The sequence below is a fragment of the Harmonia axyridis genome, chromosome X (assembly GCF_914767665.1).
Source record: "Harmonia axyridis chromosome X, icHarAxyr1.1, whole genome shotgun sequence".
Classification (NCBI taxonomy): Eukaryota; Metazoa; Arthropoda; class Insecta; order Coleoptera; family Coccinellidae; genus Harmonia; species Harmonia axyridis.
In genome coordinates this window covers 35,447,628-35,457,627 of record NC_059508.1, presented here as the reverse complement: position 1 = coordinate 35,457,627, position 10,000 = coordinate 35,447,628, and the positions used below count along the sequence as shown (strand labels likewise).

The window sequence follows — 10,000 nt, the reverse complement described above, 5'->3', positions numbered from 1 at the left end:
CGGTCATGGCAAGTTATTTCCCACAATCCATTCCCCAATCAACGTACATCCCAGAAAAAATCATCTCTCTAACTATCCTAGTTCAAAAGTTGTATCGGAACATTTTCACGTCGAAAATATATCTCTAAGTCCAGACCGATGCACCACGTAATCTCGGGCAGACCGATGCACAACGTAAATGACGATCGGGACCGGGGCGATCGGTCGTATCTGACACCGCCGGCTCGGTTCTAACATCGTCAATGAGTCGGGGTTGTAAAAAAGGACGTGAACATTTTTCCTTATAAAAATCAAACCCGACCATGGATTTTGATTCTGATTGTTGATTATCGCTACTAGAACATATAAGGAGGCAACCAAATCAAATTTGAGAAAATTCCACGATCGGAAAATTTTTTTCGAAAAAAAAAAAAAATCGTAATCACCTCGGTCATGGCGAGTTATTTTCCGTATTTCATTCCACAATCAACGTACAACATAGAAGAAATCATCTCTCTAACTATCCTGGTTCAAAAGTTGTATCGGAACATTTCACGTCGTAATATCTCGCCAAGTCCAGACCTCGGCGATAGGTAGTATCTGACACCGTCCGCTCGGGACTGACATCGACTTGGACTCGGGCTGATGATGGGGAGGCGTTTAAGGACGTGAACATTTTTCCTTATAAAAATTAAAGTCGACAATGAATATTGATTCTGATTACTGATTTACGCTTTAAAAACACATTAGAAGGCAACCAAATCGAATTTGAGGAAATTCCACGATCAGAAAATTTTTTTCGAAAAAAAAAAAAATCCGAAAAATATTTTTCGATTCCGATTACTGATTTACTCTTTTAGAACACATTAGGAGGCAACCAAATCAAATTTGAGAAAATTCCACAATCAGAAAATTTTTTTCGAAAAAAAAAAAATTCGAGGACACCTCGGTCATGGCAAGTTATTTCCCACAATCCATTCCCCGATCCACGTACATCCCAGAAAAAATCATCTCTCTAACTATCCTGGTTCAAAAGTTGTATCGGAACATTTTCACGTCGAAAATATATCTCTAAGTCCAAACCGATGCACCACGTAAACTAGGGCAGACCGATGCACCACGTAATATCGGGCAGACCGATGCAGAACGTAAACTCGATCATACCGATGCTTCACGTAATCTCGATCTTACCGATGCACCACGTAAACAAGGGCAGACCGATGCAGAACGTAAAGTAGATCTTACCGATGCACCACGTAATCTCGATCTTACCGATGCACCACGTAATCTCCATCTTACCGATGCACCACGTGAACTGGATCTTACCGATGCAGAACGTGAATTGGATCTTACCGATGCAGAACGTGAATTGGATCTTACCGATGCACCACGTAAACTCGATCATACCGATGCACCACGTAATCTCGGGCAGACCGATGCACAACGTAAATGACGATCGGGACCGGGGCGATCGGTCGTATCTGACACCGCCGGCTCGGTTCTAACATCGTCAATGAGTCGGGGTTGTAAAAAAGGACGTGAACATTTTTCCTTATAAAAATCAAACCCGACCATGGATTTTGATTCTGATTGTTGATTATCGCTACTAGAACATATAAGGAGGCAACCAAATCAAATTTGAGAAAATTCCACGATCAGAAAATTTTTTTCGAAAAAAAAAAAAAATCGTAATCACCTCGGTCATGGCGAGTTATTTTCCGTATTTCATTCCACAATCAACGTACAACATAGAAGAAATCATCTCTCTAACTATCCTGGTTCAAAAGTTGTATCGGAACATTTCACGTCGTAATATCTCGCCAAGTCCAGACCTCGGCGATAGGTAGTATCTGACACCGTCCGCTCGGGACTGACATCGACTTGGACTCGGGCTGATGATGGGGAGGCGTTTAAGGACGTGAACATTTTTCCTTATAAAAATTAAAGTCGACAATGAATATTGATTCTGATTACTGATTTACGCTTTAAAAACACATTAGAAGGCAACCAAATCGAATTTGAGGAAATTCCACGATCAGAAAATTTTTTTCGAAAAAAAAAAAAATCCGAAAAATATTTTTCGATTCCGATTACTGATTTACTCTTTTAGAACACATTAGGAGGCAACCAAATCAAATTTGAGAAAATTCCACAATCAGAAAATTTTTTTCGAAAAAAAAAAAAATTCGAGGACACCTCGGTCATGGCAAGTTATTTCCCACAATCCATTCCCCGATCCACGTACATCCCAGAAAAAATCATCTCTCTAACTATCCTGGTTCAAAAGTTGTATCGGAACATTTTCACGTCGAAAATATATCTCTAAGTCCAAACCGATGCACCACGTAAACTAGGGCAGACCGATGCACCACGTAATATCGGGCAGACCGATGCAGAACGTAAACTCGATCATACCGATGCTTCACGTAATCTCGATCTTACCGATGCACCACGTAAACAAGGGCAGACCGATGCAGAACGTAAAGTAGATCTTACCGATGCACCACGTAATCTCGATCTTACCGATGCACCACGTAATCTCCATCTTACCGATGCACCACGTGAACTGGATCTTACCGATGCAGAACGTGAATTGGATCTTACCGATGCAGAACGTGAATTGGATCTTACCGATGCACCACGTAAACTCGATCATACCGATGCACCACGTAATCTCGGGCAGACCGATGCACAACGTAAATGACGATCGGGACCGGGGCGATCGGTCGTATCTGACACCGCCGGCTCGGTTCTAACATCGTCAATGAGTCGGGGTTGTAAAAAAGGACGTGAACATTTTTCCTTATAAAAATCAAACCCGACCATGGATTTTGATTCTGATTGTTGATTATCGCTACTAGAACATATAAGGAGGCAACCAAATCAAATTTGAGAAAATTCCACGATCAGAAATTTTTTTTCGAAAAAAAAAAAAAATCGTAATCACCTCGGTCATGGCGAGTTATTTTCCGTATTTCATTCCACAATCAACGTACAACATAGAAGAAATCATCTCTCTAACTATCCTGGTTCAAAAGTTGTATCGGAACATTTCACGTCGTAATATCTCGCCAAGTCCAGACCTCGGCGATAGGTAGTATCTGACACCGTCCGCTCGGGACTGACATCGACTTGGACTCGGGCTGATGATGGGGAGGCGTTTAAGGACGTGAACATTTTTCCTTATAAAAATTAAAGTCGACAATGAATATTGATTCTGATTACTGATTTACGCTTTAAAAACACATTAGAAGGCAACCAAATCGAATTTGAGGAAATTCCACGATCAGAAAATTTTTTTCGAAAAAAAAAAAAATCCGAAAAATATTTTTCGATTCCGATTACTGATTTACTCTTTTAGAACACATTAGGAGGCAACCAAATCAAATTTGAGAAAATTCCACAATCAGAAAATTTTTTTCGAAAAAAAAAAAAATTCGAGGACACCTCGGTCATGGCAAGTTATTTCCCACAATCCATTCCCCGATCCACGTACATCCCAGAAAAAATCATCTCTCTAACTATCCTGGTTCAAAAGTTGTATCGGAACATTTTCACGTCGAAAATATATCTCTAAGTCCAAACCGATGCACCACGTAAACTAGGGCAGACCGATGCACCACGTAATATCGGGCAGACCGATGCAGAACGTAAACTCGATCATACCGATGCTTCACGTAATCTCGATCTTACCGATGCACCACGTAAACAAGGGCAGACCGATGCAGAACGTAAAGTAGATCTTACCGATGCACCACGTAATCTCGATCTTACCGATGCACCACGTAATCTCCATCTTACCGATGCACCACGTGAACTGGATCTTACCGATGCAGAACGTGAATTGGATCTTACCGATGCAGAACGTGAATTGGATCTTACCGATGCACCACGTAAACTCGATCATACCGATGCACCACGTAATCTCGGGCAGACCGATGCACAACGTAAATGACGATCGGGACCGGGGCGATCGGTCGTATCTGACACCGCCGGCTCGGTTCTAACATCGTCAATGAGTCGGGGTTGTAAAAAAGGACGTGAACATTTTTCCTTATAAAAATCAAACCCGACCATGGATTTTGATTCTGATTGTTGATTATCGCTACTAGAACATATAAGGAGGCAACCAAATCAAATTTGAGAAAATTCCACGATCAGAAAATTTTTTTCGAAAAAAAAAAAAAATCGTAATCACCTCGGTCATGGCGAGTTATTTTACGTATTTCATTCCACAATCAACGTACAACATAGAAGAAATCATCTCTCTAACTATCCTGGTTCAAAAGTTGTATCGGAACATTTCACGTCGTAATATCTCGCCAAGTCCAGACCTCGGCGATAGGTAGTATCTGACACCGTCCGCTCGGGACTGACATCGACTTGGACTCGGGCTGATGATGGGGAGGCGTTTAAGGACGTGAACATTTTTCCTTATAAAAATTAAAGTCAACAATGAATATTGATTCTGATTACTGATTTACGCTTTAAAAACACATTAGAAGGCAACCAAATCGAATTTGAGGAAATTCCACGATCAGAAAATTTTTTTCGAAAAAAAAAAAAATCCGAAAAATATTTTTCGATTCCGATTACTGATTTACTCTTTTAGAACACATTAGGAGGCAACCAAATCAAATTTGAGAAAATTCCACAATCAGAAAATTTTTTTCGAAAAAAAAAAAAATTCGAGGACACCTCGGTCATGGCAAGTTATTTCCCACAATCCATTCCCCGATCCACGTACATCCCAGAAAAAATCATCTCTCTAACTATCCTGGTTCAAAAGTTGTATCGGAACATTTTCACGTCGAAAATATATCTCTAAGTCCAAACCGATGCACCACGTAAACTAGGGCAGACCGATGCACCACGTAATATCGGGCAGACCGATGCAGAACGTAAACTCGATCATACCGATGCTTCACGTAATCTCGATCTTACCGATGCACCACGTAAACAAGGGCAGACCGATGCAGAACGTAAAGTAGATCTTACCGATGCACCACGTAATCTCGATCTTACCGATGCACCACGTAATCTCCATCTTACCGATGCACCACGTGAACTGGATCTTACCGATGCAGAACGTGAATTGGATCTTACCGATGCAGAACGTGAATTGGATCTTACCGATGCACCACGTAAACTCGATCATACCGATGCACCACGTAATCTCGGGCAGACCGATGCACAACGTAAATGACGATCGGGACCGGGGCGATCGGTCGTATCTGACACCGCCGGCTCGGTTCTAACATCGTCAATGAGTCGGGGTTGTAAAAAAGGACGTGAACATTTTTCCTTATAAAAATCAAACCCGACCATGGATTTTGATTCTGATTGTTGATTATCGCTACTAGAACATATAAGGAGGCAACCAAATCAAATTTGAGAAAATTCCACGATCAGAAAATTTTTTTCGAAAAAAAAAAAAAATCGTAATCACCTCGGTCATGGCGAGTTATTTTCCGTATTTCATTCCACAATCAACGTACAACATAGAAGAAATCATCTCTCTAACTATCCTGGTTCAAAAGTTGTATCGGAACATTTCACGTCGTAATATCTCGCCAAGTCCAGACCTCGGCGATAGGTAGTATCTGACACCGTCCGCTCGGGACTGACATCGACTTGGACTCGGGCTGATGATGGGGAGGCGTTTAAGGACGTGAACATTTTTCCTTATAAAAATTAAAGTCGACAATGAATATTGATTCTGATTACTGATTTACGCTTTAAAAACACATTAGAAGGCAACCAAATCGAATTTGAGGAAATTCCACGATCAGAAAATTTTTTTCGAAAAAAAAAAAAATCCGAAAAATATTTTTCGATTCCGATTACTGATTTACTCTTTTAGAACACATTAGGAGGCAACCAAATCAAATTTGAGAAAATTCCACAATCAGAAAATTTTTTTCGAAAAAAAAAAAAATTCGAGGACACCTCGGTCATGGCAAGTTATTTCCCACAATCCATTCCCCGATCCACGTACATCCCAGAAAAAATCATCTCTCTAACTATCCTGGTTCAAAAGTTGTATCGGAACATTTTCACGTCGAAAATATATCTCTAAGTCCAAACCGATGCACCACGTAAACTAGGGCAGACCGATGCACCACGTAATATCGGGCAGACCGATGCAGAACGTAAACTCGATCATACCGATGCTTCACGTAATCTCGATCTTACCGATGCACCACGTAAACAAGGGCAGACCGATGCAGAACGTAAAGTAGATCTTACCGATGCACCACGTAATCTCGATCTTACCGATGCACCACGTAATCTCCATCTTACCGATGCACCACGTGAACTGGATCTTACCGATGCAGAACGTGAATTGGATCTTACCGATGCAGAACGTGAATTGGATCTTACCGATGCACCACGTAAACTCGATCATACCGATGCACCACGTAATCTCGGGCAGACCGATGCACAACGTAAATGACGATCGGGACCGGGGCGATCGGTCGTATCTGACACCGCCGGCTCGGTTCTAACATCGTCAATGAGTCGGGGTTGTAAAAAAGGACGTGAACATTTTTCCTTATAAAAATCAAACCCGACCATGGATTTTGATTCTGATTGTTGATTATCGCTACTAGAACATATAAGGAGGCAACCAAATCAAATTTGAGAAAATTCCACGATCAGAAAATTTTTTTCGAAAAAAAAAAAAAATCGTAATCACCTCGGTCATGGCGAGTTATTTTCCGTATTTCATTCCACAATCAACGTACAACATAGAAGAAATCATCTCTCTAACTATCCTGGTTCAAAAGTTGTATCGGAACATTTCACGTCGTAATATCTCGCCAAGTCCAGACCTCGGCGATAGGTAGTATCTGACACCGTCCGCTCGGGACTGACATCGACTTGGACTCGGGCTGATGATGGGGAGGCGTTTAAGGACGTGAACATTTTTCCTTATAAAAATTAAAGTCGACAATGAATATTGATTCTGATTACTGATTTACGCTTTAAAAACACATTAGAAGGCAACCAAATCGAATTTGAGGAAATTCCACGATCAGAAAATTTTTTTCGAAAAAAAAAAAAATCCGAAAAATATTTTTCGATTCCGATTACTGATTTACTCTTTTAGAACACATTAGGAGGCAACCAAATCAAATTTGAGAAAATTCCACAATCAGAAAATTTTTTTCGAAAAAAAAAAAAATTCGAGGACACCTCGGTCATGGCAAGTTATTTCCCACAATCCATTCCCCGATCCACGTACATCCCAGAAAAAATCATCTCTCTAACTATCCTGGTTCAAAAGTTGTATCGGAACATTTTCACGTCGAAAATATATCTCTAAGTCCAAACCGATGCACCACGTAAACTAGGGCAGACCGATGCACCACGTAATATCGGGCAGACCGATGCAGAACGTAAACTCGATCATACCGATGCTTCACGTAATCTCGATCTTACCGATGCACCACGTAAACAAGGGCAGACCGATGCAGAACGTAAAGTAGATCTTACCGATGCACCACGTAATCTCGATCTTACCGATGCACCACGTAATCTCCATCTTACCGATGCACCACGTGAACTGGATCTTACCGATGCACCACGTAATCTCAATCTTACCGATGCACCACGTGAACTGGATCTTACCGATGCAGAACGTGAATTGGATCTTACCGATGCACCACGTAAACTCGGATCTTACCGATGCACCACGTAATCTCGATCTTACCGATGCACCACGTGAACTGGATCTTACCGATGCAGAACGTGAATTGGATCTTACCGATGCACCACGTAAACTCGATCTTACCGATGCACCACGTAATCTCAATCTTACCGATGCACCACGTGAACTGGATCTTACCGATGCAGAACGTGAATTGGATCTTACCGATGCACCACGTAAACTCGATCTTACCGATGCACCACGTAATCTCAATCTTACCGATGCACCACGTGAACTGGATCTTACCGATGCAGAACGTGAATTGGATCTTACCGATGCACCACGTAAACTCGATCTTACCGATGCACCACGTAATCTCGATCTTACCGATGCACCACGTGAACTGGATCTTACCGATGCAGAACGTGAATTGGATCTTACCGATGCACCACGTAAACTCGATCTTACCGATGCACCACGTAATCTCAATCTTACCGATGCATCACGTAATCTCGATCTTACCGATGCAGAACGTAAACTCGATCATACCGATGCACCACGTTATCTCGGCAGACCGATGCAGAACGTAAAAAAAAAGCTTACAGCACGCGGTGTTCCCAAGCGGTCACCCATCCAAGTACTAACCGCGCCCGACGCTGCTTGGCTTCAGTGTTCTGACGAGAACTGGCAATTTCAGCGTGGTATGGCCGTAAACAACAAATATAGCGATATTTTCTATGATATCTCACTTTTTGGGAGCGGAAAGGACGTGAACGTTTTTCCTTATAAAAAATGAAATAACTTTTGGATATTAATTCTGATTGTTGATTTACGTTTTAAGAACACATTAGGACATATCTCAATGAAATTTGAGGGATTTCCGAAATCGAAAAATATTTTTCGAAAAAAAAAAAAAATCCCAGAAGACCTCGGTCATCTCAAGTTTATTTCCATATTCTATTACACAATCAACGTACATCACAAAAGGAACCATCTCTCTAACTATCACAGTTAAATTTTTGTATCGGAACATTTCACGTCGGAATATCTCGCTAAGTCCAGACCGGGGAGATCGGTCGCATTTGACACCGTCCGCTCCGGTCTAACATCGTCTTGGAGTCGGGGTAACGATGGAGAGGCGTTTAAGGACGTGAACATTTTTCCTTATAAAAATTAAAGTCGACAATGAATATTGATTCTGATTACTGATTTACTCTTTTAGAACACATTAGAAGGCAACGCAATCAGATTTGAGGAAATTTCAAGATCAGAAAATTTTTTTCGAAAAAAAAAAAAATTCAAGAACACCTGGGTCATGGCAAGTTATTTCCCACAATCCATTCCACAATCAACGTACAACATAGAAGAAATCATCTCTCTAACTATCCTGGTTCAAAAGTTGTATCGGAACATTTCACGTCGAAATACCTCGCCAAGTCCAGACCGGGGCGATAGGTAGTATCTGACACCGTCCGCTCGGGACTGACATCGACTTGGACTCGGGCTAATGATGGGGAGGCGTTTAAGGACGTGAACATTTTTCCTTATAAAAATTAAAGTCGACAATGAATATTGATTCTGATTACTGATTTACGCTTTAAAAACACATTAGAAGGCAACCAAATCAAATTTGAGGAAATTCCAAAATCAGAAAATTTTTTTTCAAAAAAAAAAAAATCCGAAAAATATTTTTCGATTCTGATTACTGATTTACTCTTTTAGAACACATTAGAAGGCAACGAAATCAAATTTGAGTGAAATCCAAAATCAGAAAATATTTTTCGAAAAAAAAAAAAAATTCGAGAACACCTCGGTCATGGCAAGTTATTTTCCACAATCCATTCCCCAATCAACGTACATCCCAGAAAAAATCATCTCTCTAACTATCCTGGTTCAAAAGTTGTATCGGAACATTTTCACGTCGAAAATATATCTCAGAGTCCAGACCGATGCAGAACGTAAACTCGATCATACCGATGCTTCACGTAATCTCGATCTTACCGATGCACAACGTAAACTAGATCACACCGATGCAGAACGTAAACTCGATCATACCGATGCACCACGTAAACTCAGGCAGACCGATGCAGAACGTGAACTCGATCTTACCGATGCACCACGTAATCTCGATCTTACCGATGCACCACGTAAACTCGGGCAGACCGATGCAGAACGTGAACTCGATCTTACCGATGCACCACGTAAACTAGGGCTGACCGATGCATCACGTAAACGACGATCGAGAGGCGCGAAAGGACGTGAACGTTTTTCATTATAAAAATTGAAATAAATGATAAATAATGATTCTGATTGTTGGTTATCATTTTTAATAAGCATTAGGAGGCAACCAAATGAAATTTGAGGAAA

General features: G+C 41.1%; 1 non-coding gene across 1 annotated transcript; it reads right to left on the bottom strand.

Moving 5' to 3' along the window:
• Nucleotides 1-8,229: 8,229 nt before the first annotated feature.
• LOC123688320 lies at nucleotides 8,230-8,348 on the bottom strand. Its single transcript, XR_006749849.1, has one exon. It is a non-coding gene; the product is annotated as a 5S ribosomal RNA (ribosomal RNA).
• Nucleotides 8,349-10,000: the final 1,652 nt, after the last annotated feature.